The sequence below is a fragment of the Panthera pardus genome, unplaced genomic scaffold (assembly GCF_024362965.1).
Source record: "Panthera pardus isolate Hobbes unplaced genomic scaffold, ASM2436296v1 HiC_scaffold_25, whole genome shotgun sequence".
In the NCBI taxonomy this organism is placed as follows: Eukaryota; Metazoa; Chordata; class Mammalia; order Carnivora; family Felidae; genus Panthera; species Panthera pardus.
The window spans coordinates 66,684,373-66,698,809 of record NW_026526821.1 but is presented as its reverse complement, the minus strand read 5'-3'; the positions used below and the strand labels follow the sequence as shown (position 1 = coordinate 66,698,809).

The 14,437-nt window shown below is 35.5% G+C and overlaps 1 protein-coding gene across 1 annotated transcript in view; it reads left to right on the top strand.

Moving 5' to 3' along the window:
- The window catches only part of FBXO11 (F-box protein 11), an 83,355-nt gene that overhangs the window by 43,577 nt on the left and 25,341 nt on the right, over positions 1-14,437 (top strand). The window lies entirely within an intron of this gene.

Here is a 14,437-nt window from a genome sequence, read left to right as displayed (position 1 = left end):
CTCCTAGTAATAAGTATATCCAGTAATATTTATCAAGATTAATTTGTATGTATATATGTATTTTTACTTTTTTTAATGGGAGAGAGAGAGAGACAGAGTGTGAGCAGGGGAGGGGCAGAGAGAGGGAGACACAGAATCTGACGCCAGCTCCTGGCTCTGAACTGTCAGCACAGAGCCTGATGCAGGGCTCGAACTCACAAACTGTGAGATCATGACCTGAGCCGAAGTCGGAATCTTGACCCAGTGAGCCACCCAGGTGCCCCAAGACTAATTTGTATTTAGATAGTACAATGGTTAAGAGTATGGGGCTCTGGAGCTAGTCTGAGTTCAGATTCTGCCTCTGCTACTACTTAATATTGCATAACCTTGGGCAAAATGCTTAACCTTTCCTTGACTGGATTCCTTCTCTGTAAACTAGGAATAAAATAATATGTTCCTCATAGGGGAGCCTAGGTGGCTCAGATGTTTAAGCGTCCAACTCTTGATTTCAGCTCAGGTCATGATCTCATGGTTCTGGGATCAAGCCTCCTGTCAGGCTCCATGCTAAGAGCATGCGATCCCTGCTTGGGATTCACCTTCTTCTCTTTCTCTGCCCCTCCTCCCCCATCTTGCTCGTGTGTGTGTGTGTGTGTGTGTGTGTGTGTATGTGTGTGCACTCTCTTTCTCTCTCAAAATAAACATTTAAAAAAGTAATATATGGGGTGTGTGAGTGGTTCAATTGATTGAACGTTTGACCCTTGATCTTGGTCAGGTCATGATCTCCTGGTTCGTGGGGTTGAGCCCCATGTTGGGGCTACTTGGGATAGTACAAGAGCCTCCTTGGGATTCTCTCTTTCCTTCTCTCTCTGCCTCTCCCCCATATGTACTCTCTATCTCTCTCTCAAAGTAAATAAATAAACTTAAATAATAATATGTTCCTCATAGAGTTGATAACAGTGATTTAGTGACTTAGAACAGGGATACTGTGTTGTTTTTTTTTTAAATTTTTTTAACATTTTATTTATTTTTGAGACAGGGAGAGACAGAGCATGAACAGGGGAGGGTCAGAGAGAGGGAGACACAGAATCTGAAACAGGCTCCAGGCTCTGAGCTGTCAGCACAGAGCCTGACGCGGGGCTCAAACTCACGGACCGCGAGATCATGACCTGAGCCGAAGTCGGCCGCCCAACCCACTGAGCCACCCAGGCGCCCCAGGGATACTGTGTTTTATTGCACATCACTTTATATTACAGATACTGCATTTTTTACAAATTGAAGGTTTGTGGCAACCCTGCATCAAGCAAGTCTATCAGTGCTATTTTTCTAACAGCATTTCGCTCTTTTTGTGTGTATGTGTCATGTTCTGATAATTCTTACAGTATTTTGAACTTATTCATTATTTTGTGGTGGTCGTCTGTGATCAGTGATTATGACTTCCTGAAAGTTCAGTTAATGGTTAGCATTTTTTAGCAATAAAACATTTTTTAACTTAAGTATGTATGTTGTTTTTTTAGACATAATGCTATTGCACAACTAACAGACTACAATATAGTATAAACGTAGCTGTTATATGCACTGTGAAACTAGAAATTTATTTGACTTGCTTTATTGTGGTAGTCACTTTATTGCAGTGGTCTGGAACCAAACCTGCAAATCTCTTGAGATATGCCTATATGTGTATAAAACATCTGAAACAGTAGTGTTTGCCACATGTAAGTATTCAGTATTAGGTACACTAATAGTGGTAGTACTAGTAGCAGTAGTGGTACTGCTGCTACTACTATTAGTCCAATTACTATTATTATTCATATTATAAAATAAACTTTGGAGACATTCAAATTACATATATACATACATACATACATACATACATACATACATACATACATAAGATTGTACTTAGAGTCCATTGAGCTGAAACTTACTTTGCTTCCACTTACTAACTTTCTAACCTTCAGCATTTCCCTGAACTTTAATGTCAGTAAAACAGGCTGATAATATTCTTTCCTGTCAGGTAATCTCTTGATCTGTAAAACATTACTAGAAATCATATGGTTCTAGAAATTATGGTCTAACTTTAAAACTATGAAAGAAAGAGAACTGATGATGCTCTGCCTCCCCTCCCTTCCATGAGGTCCATTTTCTTTCTTTCAGAAAAATGGTTTCTCAAGTGAGTTGACAACAAAGGTTAAGCATTTAATGCTTGTTAGATTATAATAGTCTTATTCTTATTTCGATTTTCATACTTTACTCTCCTGGTCTTGGTATTCCTTCTCTATAAAACTAAAGTAATAAAAGCCATTTCTAAAAATTTCTAAATTTAATGTGAAAACAAAATTAGGGACAAGCTAAATTGTTTTCTTTTAAGCTGTGTGTATATGGTGATTAACGTACTCTACCTCATATTTTCCTAACACCTTGTGTGTGCCTTTAATATGGTGGTTATTATAGTGATTCAGTTGTTTGTCTAGCTTCCTACTGAATCAAGCAGATCTTTATATTCATTGTGACTAACATTTATATTCATTGTGACTAACAAATAGTTGAAAATTAACAGGTTTTTAAAATTTGCTGACTTACATGAATCCTGGATTAGCCCATAATTAATGAGGTTTGTCTTAATTGCTGACTTGGTGCCATGGTCATTCTGATCTTAAATTAATGATTCACTTGATTCCCTGGTCATATCAGCTTCTACTTTAGATGTAATGTTGCTTTTGAATAATATCATTGTCTAAATCCACTTAAAGCTACTTAAAATTTATGAAAGTTGCTAACTTTAAAAAGATTCTTTTATTTTTCATCAAGCTAGCTAGAATTATGAACTCTTGTCAATTCTGGGACCCACAGATATTTTTTATATGTGGTATTGATAATTTTGACCTCAATAGATAACAATCCATTGTACATTATATAGCTTTTTCTCAAGGATTGGATAGCACATTAGTATCAAGTATCTATATTACATCATAGTATGTAAATAAGGATAGCTAAATCTATGCTTTGTAACTCTCTGCTCCTACTATAGTATATTTGCAAAGTGATAAAATTCTCTCTTCAAATCACTCATTGAAACTTGAGCTTTGCTGAGAATCTCCACTTGTATGTCCCACAGTACCTCAAAACTCAAAACCCAAACCTGAACTCATCTTTTCCTCCCCATTCCATCCCTAACTTGCCCACAAAGATCCCTGCCCTAGTACATGGCACCATCCATTGGATTGCCCAAATCAGTATTACTCCTGGCTGCATCCTCTTCTCTACCCGCCCCCCGTATCCATTCACTCATTAAGTTTTATGAATTTACCTTGTGCATGTATCTCAAATCTATTCACTTCTTCCTTTTTTATTACCATAGTTCAAGCCATGTTTATCTCTTCTCATTTGTATTTCTGCCATAGCATCCTAAACTGGTCTCCCACCACCATTACCATCCATTTCCAGTTGTTTTTACACTGTTTAAGTAATCTTCCTAAAATACAAATCAGAGCATGTTGCTTGCTGCTCTATTTAAAACCATTCAGTGGTGGGGCTCCTGGGTGGCTCAGTCGGTTAAGCATCTGACCAGCTCAGGTCATGATCTCATGGTTCATGAGTTCAAGCCTTGCCATCAAGCTTTGTGTTGACAGTGTGGAGCCTGCTTAGGTCGGTCTGTCTGTCTGTCTGTCTGTCTGTCTCTCAAAATAAATAAATAAACTTAAAAAAGTATTCAGTAACAATCCTTGACCTTCAAGATAACATCTAAATTCTTTAAAGTGTTTATAGCACCCTTCATAATCCAGCCCCTACTACATGATACAGCCATATGGAGCAACTTGTAGTTCCTGGAGACCTGTGCTGGAGGTGAGCACCTTCAGGTCTTGACACACACTATTCTTTCTGCTTGACTAATTCCCAATTGTCATCAGTCTCATTTTGGAATTTTTTCAAGAAACCTTCACTGATACCCCAGTATCCTACTCCAACATCATCTAATATTGGATTAGATATTCTTGTATATTTCCATAGTACTTTCTGCTTATCCCTGTTACAGCGTGTGACATACTGTATTGTCATTGCCTATTTAGTTGTCTGCGTCTCTCCTGAATTCCTGGAGGGCAGGTACAATATTGTTTTGGTTGCTGTGTTTCATTTCATTCATTCTTTTTTTTTTTCTTTTCCTTTTATGGTTTGCCAACAATGTTGGAGCTACTTTCTTCAGATGTATCTTTCTCCCTCTCTCTCTCTCAATTAAAATTTCATTTATTTTTTTGACTTATTTAGCCTGGAGACAAAAAGTTTATTTCTCCCACCATCCACCCTCTACCTCTAGCAACTGTCATTCTGTTGTCTGTATTTATGAACTTGGTGTTCAGGGCAGGGGGTTGGTTTTGTGTTTGGAGTTTTTTATTTTCTTTTAGATTCCACATGTAAGAGAGATCATATGGTAGTTGTCTTTTCTTCATCTGATTTACATCACTTAGCGTAATGCCTTCAGGATCCATCTGTGTTTCCACAAATGGCAAGATTTCATCCTTTTTTATGACTGAATAATATTCTATTGTGTATATATACAATTTTTTCATCGATTCATCAATCAGTGGACACTTAGGTTGTTTCTGTATATTGGCCGTTGTAAATAATGTTGCAGTGAATATGGGGTGGGAGGTGTATACATCTTTTCAAGTTAGTGTTTTTGTTTTCTTCAGGTAAATACCCAAAAGTGGAATTGCTGGATCATATGGTAGTTCTACTTTTAACTTTTTAAGGAAAGTCCATATTTTTTTCTATAGTGGTTGTACCAGTTTACTTTCCCACCAGAAGTGCACAAGAGATCCTTTTGGGTTTTTTTTTTAAGTTTATTTATTTATTTTGAGAGAGTAAGCAAGTGTGAACAGGTGGGGAAGAGGCAGAGAGAGAATCCCAAGCAGGTTCTGCACTGACAGTGGTGCTTGAAGTCATGAACCCTTGACATCATGACCTGAGCTGAAGTCAAGAGTCAGATGCTTAACCTCACTTGCTTAACCGACTGACCCACCCACGCACCCCGGAGATCCTTTTCTCTACATTGCCAACACTTGTTATTCTAGTCTTTTTGATAATAGCCATTCTAACACGTGTGAGGTGATATCCCTTTTGATTTGCATCCCCAATGATTATAAATGTTGACATCTTTTCATGTATCTGTTGGCCTTCTGTAGGTCTTTGAGAGAATGTCTATTCTAATTTACTGCCCATTTTTTAAATTGGATTGTTAGGGTTTCATTTTTGTTTTGCTGTTGAGTTGTAGGAATTCTCTATGTATTTTGTATATTAGTTGTTTATCAGATACATGATTTACAAATATTTTATTCCATTCAATAGGTTGTCTTTTCATTTTGTTGTTCCCTTTGCTGTGCAGAAGCTTTTTAGTTTTGAAGTAGTCCCATTTGTTTATTTTTGCTTTTGTTGGTTTGCCTTGGGTGTCAAATTCAAAAAACCATTGCCAGGACCTGTGTCAAGGAGTTTATTGCCTATGTTGTCTTCTAGGAATTTTACGGTTTGAAGTTTTTAATCCATTTTGAGTTTATTTTTGTGTGTAGTGTAAGCTAGTAGTTCAGTTTCATTCTTTTGTATTTGGGTGTCCAGTGTTTCCAACATTGTTTATTGTGTCCTATCTGCATTGTGTATTCTTGGCTCCTTTGTCGTAAATTAATTGACCTTATATGTGTGGGTATATTTCTGGGCCCTCTATTCTGTTCCATTGATCTATGTGTCTTTTTATGCCAATGTAATACTGTTTTAATTACTATGTCTTTGTAATATATTTTGAAATCTGGGAGTGTGATGCCTCCAGCTTTGTTCTCCTCTTTCAAGATTGCTCTGGCTTTTCAGGGTCTTTTATGGTTCCATACAAATTTTAGAATTGTTTGTTCTGTTTCTATGAAAAATACCATTGGGATTATGAAAGAGATTGTGTTGAATCTGTATATTGCTTTGAGTAGTATGGACATTTTAACAGTACTAATTTTTCCAATGCATGAGTACAGAGTATCTTCCCATTTATTTGTGTCTTCAATTTCTTTCATTAATGTCTTCTAGTTTTTAGTATATAGGTCTTTTACCTCCTTAATTAAATTTATTCCTGGGTATTTTTTTGTTTTTGTGCATTTGTAAATGGGTTTTCTTTTTAATTTCTAATAGTTAATTCTTCATGTATGCAACAAATTTTTGTGTATTGACTTTGTATCCTGCAACTTTATTGAATTTATTCTAACAATTTCTTGATGTTTTTAGGGTCTTGTATATATAATATGTCACCTGTAAATAGTGACAGTTTTACTTCCTCCTTTCCAGTTTGGATGCCTTTATTTGTCTTACCTGATTACTCTGGCTAGGATTTCCAATACTGTGTTGAATAAAGTGGCAAGAGTGAGCATATTGGTCTTGTTGTTCCTGGTTTTTAGAGGAAAAGCATTTAGCTTTTCACCATTGAGTATGTTAGCTGTGGGTTTATCTTATATGGCCTTTACTGAGGTATGTTCCCTATACCCACTTGGCTGAGAGTTTTTATCGTAAATGTTGTTGAATTTTGTCAGATGCCCTTTCTGCATCTATTGAGATGATCATATGATTTTTTTCTTTTATTTTGTTAACGTGGTATATCACATTGACTGATGTGTAGCTGTTAGGCCTTCTTGCATCCCTGGAATAAATCCCACTTGATCATGGTGTCTGCTCCTTTTAATGTATTGTCGAATTCAGTTTGCTGATATTTCATTGAGGATTTTTATATTTATGTTCATCAGGGATATTGGCCAATAATTTTCTTGTGGCATCCTTATCTGGTTTTGCTATCAAGATAATGTCTGCCTTGACTTTGGAAGAGTTTTGTCCTCTTCTATTTTTGAAAGAGGTTAGAAAAATTGATATTAAATCTTTGAATGCTTGGTAGACCATAACAAGAACCCACCATAAAAGGAAGAAGACCCATCATATGCTGCCTTACAAGAGACTCATTTTCCAAAATAGATTATATGTTAGGCCACAAAAAAAGTCTCAATAAATTTAAGAGAATTGAAATCATATCAGGCATCTTTTCCAACCATAATGGTATGAAACTAGAAAATTAATTATACAAAGAAGACCAGAGAATTCACAAATTTGTGGAGATTAAATAGTATGCTACCGAACAACCAGTAGGTCAAAGAAGAAATCAAAAGAGAAATCAAAAAATACCTTGAGACAAAAAAAATGGAACTGTGACAGACAAATATGTGGCATGCAGCAAGAGCAGTTCAGAAGGAAAGTTTGTGGCAATAAATGTCTATCTCAAGAAACAAAGTCTGAGACAACTTTATATTTCAAGGGACTAGGAAGAAAACAAAAAAAGCCTAAATTTAATACAAGGAAGAGAATAACAAAGATTAGAGCAGAAATTAATAAAATAGAGAGTCAAAAGACAATAGAGAAGATTAAGGAACTAAGAATTGGTTCTTTGAAAAGATAACAAAATTGACAAACCTTTAGCTACACTCACCAAGACAAAAGGAAATAGGACACAAATAAAATAAAAAATGAAAGAGGAAATATTACAACTGAGAGCACAGAAATACAAAAGATTGGGAGAGGTTTTTTTTGTTTGTTTGTTTTAGGATTGGAAGATTAGAATGAAGTTGTATGCCAACAAATTGGACAACCTAGAAGAAATGGATAAATTCCTAGAAATATACAACCTACCAAGACTGAATCATGATGAAGTAGGAAATTTGAACAGATGAATTACTAGTAGGGAGATTGACTCAGTAATCAAAAACCTCCCAGCAAACAAAAGCCCAGGACCAGACTGCTCCACTGGTAAATTCTACCAGACATTGAAAGAATTAATGGTTGCTCTGTCTCACCAGTAACTCATACGGTGCATGGCACATTCGTTCGTTCATTCTACATTTATTCAGCAAATATTTGTTGAACACACTTTATGTCCGGCAGTTTAGAATGAGTTGGTCTAAATTTTTTCTGTTGAAATGAAGCCTTGTTTGAGTTTTCAGTAAGTGTTGATAATATCAAAGAAGTGGTTTCTAAAGATTATTATTCAGTGGTCAAAGTGTAAATATTTCTTCTTTTACCAGTCTTAGATAATCCCTATAGTTCATATTGTTTTGGAAATTCAGAAGTGTGTGTATATGTGTGTAATTAATAACTGAATATGTGAATGGAATATGCAATATCTTGAATAATTACATATTATTACTTTATTTCTGGACTCTCTACCTTAAAATATTTAAGAAAAATTTTTTAAGTAAAATGCTTAAGTTTTAAGTAAAATATTTAAAAACATTTTAAATGAATTTTATCTTGATTTCAGTTTATTCAGTGGATTTTTTTAGTAGTTGGAAAAAGCTGTGGTAGTTCGCAACTGTGTTAGAAACAGTTGTCAAGTGTGGTTCTTTACAATGTGAGACTGGGAGCTGTTTCTAAACACACAGTTACTAGCACAGATTTGCTTAAGTTTCCAATCTGATCTGTGGCTATGGGTAAGTAATGTGGAATATGTATAATATTTGTGGGGGGTTGGAAACCACTGTAAATTAATTTCCATAAACTCTAACTTTAGGTTAGTGTATAACCTAGTGTATAGATTTTGAACCCCATCCAAGCAGTAATACAGTTTTTTTGTAAACCTTTAAGATAGTTAAGTATGTAAAAATTAAGGTATTCTTCTAGTTTCAGAATGTATAGACTTAAGTCCCTTCTTTTGTTGGAATAAATCCTAATATAAATTTTCAATGTATTTAATATCAAAGATTTCAAAGATTATTTTTTAGCTAAAGAAAGAAATGTGCTTATTTTCCAGAAGGCTTTGCTTAAACCTTGGTTCCTATTAATAGTGAAGACTCTGGTATATTAATGTAGGGTTGACAGTAAAATCTAAAAATTATAAAATTAAATCTGTGTGTGTGTGTAAGCATCCCTTTAAATTGCACACTGTTATCTTTTTGAGCACTGATAAGGTCTTAATAAAATGTGTAGGTGTGTACACTATCCAGTTTGGGTAGTCACTAGTCACATGTGACCGTTGAGCACTTGATATAAGGCATGTCTGAAAATAAATGTGGTAAAAATAAGTACTGATTTTCAAAGATTTGGTATGAAAAAAGAATGTAAAATATCTCAATTTTATATTGGTTAAATGTTGAAATACATTTTAGATATCTGGTTAAATTATATTAGAATTAATTTCACTTTCTTTTTCAAATACAGCTACTAGAATATGAAAAATTACATGTGTGGGGGTGCTTGGTTGGCTCAGTCAGAAGAGCACGTGACTCTTGATCTCAGGGTTGTGAGTTTGAGCCCCATGTTGGGTAAAGAGATTACTAAAAAAATAAATAAACTTTAAAAAAATTTACATATATGAATCACATTCTGTTTCTATTAGACCTCTCTGGTTGAGAACATTTCCTAACTGAAAATTATGTTTTCTGTAAATTATGGTTGAAATTGAGCATTTTTTGTATTGAGATTTTTTTTTTTTTAGTTTTAGATTACAGCTTGGCATTTAAATATGGACATTCTAATACTAGGTGTAAAAGTGAAACTATAAAGTTAAAATTTTTTCAACAAAATATTGTTTTGAGGGCTTGCTTTTAGACTTCGTTGTTGGAACAAAGCCATAAATAATATTTTATGATTTCTTGATTCTTGGATTGGAGCTAGTATGGCAGTTACCATTGATCGTTCACTTTATTCATGGTTTCATTTATTTATTTAACAAAATTTTTGTTTATTTGCTTCGTATGTGCCAAATCTATCTTGGGAATACTTCATAATTTTAGGAGGGAACAAAAAATCATACATGTGCATGTATATAAGTTCATTGGAGTTGAAGGTAGAAAGACATGAAGCAGTTCCTGTCCAGATTTTTATTTTCTGTAAAGTAGTATCTAAGGTCATCATAGTTCACCACTAGGGATGGTTTTTGGGGAAAATTCCTTGAATTGAAGGGGTTCTCCATAGATGTGAATCAACATTTTTTTGAGTACCTACTGGACAACAAAGTAGATACTGAGAAAGAATATAAATGAGAGACCTGGCCATCAAAGCTTATATTTTTGTCAAGAAAATATGGCATATACCAAAAAAGTAAATAATAACATAAAGTAGCTATGATATTGCAAAGAATATATGGTACTTACATACTACTGCAGATAATTATACAGTACTACAGGAATTCAAAAAATGAAGAAAATACTAATGACTAGAGTTGTTTTGTTTTTTAATCTTTTCCTTTGCTTCATATTGCAATAGTGGCCAAGTGATCTTTTCAGAATGACCCCTTTTTAAATACCTTTTAGAACAGTCAGTGGTAATTTATTATGAGAACTATATAGAAATTTAGCACAGATTCTTTACCTCAGCACAAATAAGAATCAATAACAGTTCTTTTAGAACTGAGCTTTGAGTGCTTTAGAACAAGACAGTGTTTACAGATAGGAAGTTGAGGTTACTATGGCATTACACAATTCAAATTATGTAGCTTTGTGTATTTGTTTGGTGTGAACTTCTGGGTGCAGCTGAGTTAACCAACACCTTTTCTTTCTGTTAGTACCTCTGAATTCCTTACTTTTTAGTCTTTAATATTTGCTGTGTTGATGGTGAGAAGGAAAGGATTCCAGGGCAGGATGGGTGAGTGAGTTAGGTATCTGTAATAATAAGATCTATAGATTTGAGGGTTTTTGTTTGTTTTTAGAGAGAAGGCACGAGTGGGAAAGAGGGGCAGAGGCAGGGAGAGAGAGAACCTCAAGCAGGCTCCACGCTTAGCCTGGAGCCCAATTCAGGGCTCAGTTCCCATGATCTTGGGATCATGACCTGAGCTGAAATCAGGAGTTGGACACTCAACCATCTGAACCACCTGGGTGCCCCAAGATCTATCGATTTTAAACAGGAATAGTAGTGGAGTGAGAGAGAAGAAGGTTGTATAGGATGAAAAGTTTTGAGAATGTACTTTTTTGAGTGTTGTAGAAACTGATTGCTAGCAGCATTATAACCAGGGTGATAGAGATATTATCCCCACATGCATACCTACCACAAACATACAGAAATGTAACACAAAACAAGGACAGAAATGTAAATGCGTAGTTAAGCTCTAAAGAAGGAAAGAAGAAGCCAGAAATGAGAGAAGTCAAATCAAAGCAGTAAGTAGGAGTAGGTGCCATTGTATAAAATAGCACAGGGACTTTTTGGTTCTGGACTATATGTCCTCAGGGATCTGGGTTGGAGTTTTAGTGCATATATGGGCATGGGAGATATGTGGTCTTAGGCATTTTCAAAATAGAGCTAGCACTAAAACCTAGGCATATGGCTTAGAACCTGAAACAACTTCTGTAATTGTACAAAAATCTAATTTTTTTTTAATGTTTGTTTATCTTAGCCTGAGCGGGGGAGGAGTAGAGAGACAGGGAAACAGAGGATCTGAAGCAGGCTTCACACTGTCAGCAGTGAGCCCAGTGTGGGGCTTAAACCCATGAACCTCAAGATCATGATCTGAATGAACCGAAGTCGGACACTCAACTGACTGAGCCACCCAGGAGCCCTGTCCTTGCTTTGTATTTTGTAATGACCACATAATAGTCTATTGTATAGCTGTACCAAAGTTTATTTAAACAGTTATTGATGAACATTTTGATTGTTATCCCGCAGTATTATAAACAACTGCAGTGAATATCTTGGTACATACTACTTTGCCCATATGTGTGAATATAGTTGCAGAATCAATTCGCAGAAATGGAATTCCTTATTAATAATAGCAATTGCCAAACTGCTCTCCTTAAAGCAATTAGGAATCTTTTTTCCCCATAGTATCGTTTAATGATACTAGTATTTGATCACACTTTTTGATATTTGATAACTTGCCACATAAAAAATCTCATTGTCAGGGCACCTGGGTGGCTCAATGGGTTAAGCATCCAGCTCTTGATTTCAGCTCATGTCATGATTTCATGGTTTGTGAGATGGAGCCCCACGATTCTTGGGATTCTCTCTCTCCCCCTCTCTCTGGCCATCCCCCTTGTGCGCTTGCACATGCTCTCTCTCTCTCTCTCTCTCTCTCTCGTGCGTGCTCTCTTTCAAAATATATAAACCTTTTTTTTTAATCTTATTGTCATTTTTATTAGCATTTAAACTTAATTCTGTCTTGTCTATTCATGTCCTTGGCCTGATTTTCTATTGAATTGTTTCTTTTCCATATTGATTTGTAGGCATGCAGATAAAATAAGGAAATTACCCTTCTGTGACATGTATTGTAAAAATATTTTCCTACTAGGTTGCTTCTTGATTATGTTGGTGGTGTTAATTTTCCAAGCAGAATTTTAAAACTTTTTATATATTACTCAAATTGATTAGCTTTAAAAAAAAAATCAATATGTTTATTTGGGGGGAGGTGGGGAGAGAGAGAGAGAGAGAAAGAAAGAACAAGAACAAGTTGGGGAGGGGCAGAAAGAGAGAAGGAGACATAGAATCTGAAGCAGGCTCCAGGCTCTGAACTGACAAGCAGTGAGCCCAATACAGAGCTTGAACTCAAGAAGGGTGAGGTCATGACCTGAGCTAAAGTTGGACGTTCAACTGATTGAGTCACTCATGTGCCTCTATTAGCCTCTTTCTTTTTTTTTTTTTTTAAACAATTCGTACTTAAAGTTAAAAGTATAATACAAGGAAGGTTTTTTCCTTCTGAATCCCCACAAAAGTAAGTTGCCAGCCTGTTATCCTGCTACCTCCTAATACGTTAGGGTGTATGTTTCCTACAAACAAGGATATTCTCCTAAATCACTGTACTACAGCTATTAAAATCTGAAAGTTAACATTGACCCATTACTACCTTCTAATCTTTTAACTCCCATTCAAGTTTCACTAATTGTCATAATGGCAAATTTTTAGCAAAAGGATCCAGTTCAGAACCATGTTAGTTGCCATATCTCTTCCGTATTCTTCAACCTGGAACAATTCCTTAGACTTTGCTTGACTTTCATGACTTTGACAATTTTGAAGATTATTCAAAACAAATTAGAACAAATTGAGCTTGTTTGAGGTTTCCTCAAATTAAATTTAGGATATATATCTTTATCATAGCAGTTGTGATCCTGTTGTATGCTATCAGGTGGCACACAGTTTCAGTTTGTCCTACTGATGATAGTCATGTTGATCACTTGATTAAGGCAGTGTCTGATGGGCATCTCTGCTATCGAGTTACTATTTTTCCCTTTCTACTTAATAAGTATTTGGGGGGAGGTACTCAAACGTGCCATTCCATATCAAACTTTAAAGTTAATTATTTATCTCTAGCAATATGAATTTATGGGTTGCTTTCTATTCATTGGATTATAATACTTTTACTGTCATTATGAATTTTGATGTTCCAACATAATTTTGCTAGTGAGTGATCATTTAAGCTGACCTCTGTGTCTTTTTGACACATCTTCATCATTCTTTGAGCATTTTCTTTTCTCCGCCACAAGATATTCCAGGCTTGTTTTATAATTTCCAACAACCTAAAATCAGCCATTTCTCCAAGGAGCCCTTATCCTTTTTATAAAAAATGTTATCAGAAGCCAATATCCAAATGTTGGTCATACTCATTGGTACTGGAGTGTCAACTGCTTTCTAGGTTCTGTCAGTGGACAAAGCTAGGAAATATACGCAGGTACATTTATCCACATCCAAACATTTACATATGTATTTATGTATTAGAAACCATGAGTTCACATTGATAACTTCCAATTCCAGTCTTAACACCCAAGTTCTTATTCTAGTTTTCTTTTTATAATTTAACTCTCTTCTCTGACAGAAACCTGGCTTCCATTATTGTTTAATTATTTGATGAATCCCTCTGTTGTATGCAGCCAATCTTCCACTTCCACCATCCCTTTTCCTGTATGCCCTTCTCTCCTTGCTCTTGCTCTGACTCTCCATTTCAGGCCACCCCTTCTCCCACACAAGCTTCCTTACCCTGTTGAGCTCTAGCACCCTATGCCAGACCACCGTCTGCAAAATGTTGTTTTCATCCTACTTGATATGTGATACCCACCCTCCACTTAGCTGTCCCTCTGCATGGACACCCTCCTCATCCCACTTTGATTCTGACACCTCTTGCCAGGCTACTCTTCTCACCCTACTTGGGCTATAATCATGTATTAGTAAGTCTTCCCATTCCTCATCAGGTGAACATGCTCCTCACCTTTTTTTTAAATGCCTTCCAGATATTGTGTTCTACTTCTTTTCTGCTTTAACATTACAAAAAATAATTACCTTTGGTTTCTTTTAGTGATAGATTTTTTTGTACTTGAATACATGCTCTATTTTGGAATTTGTTTTGAAGTAAGAAATGAACTAGAAGTCTAGCATTTCTTTCAGATGTTTGTCCAGTTGGCTGAAATTTTATATAAAAGTTATACCTACCCTTTCTTCCCCTATCAAATTTATGAAGCTTCTTAAAAGTATACTG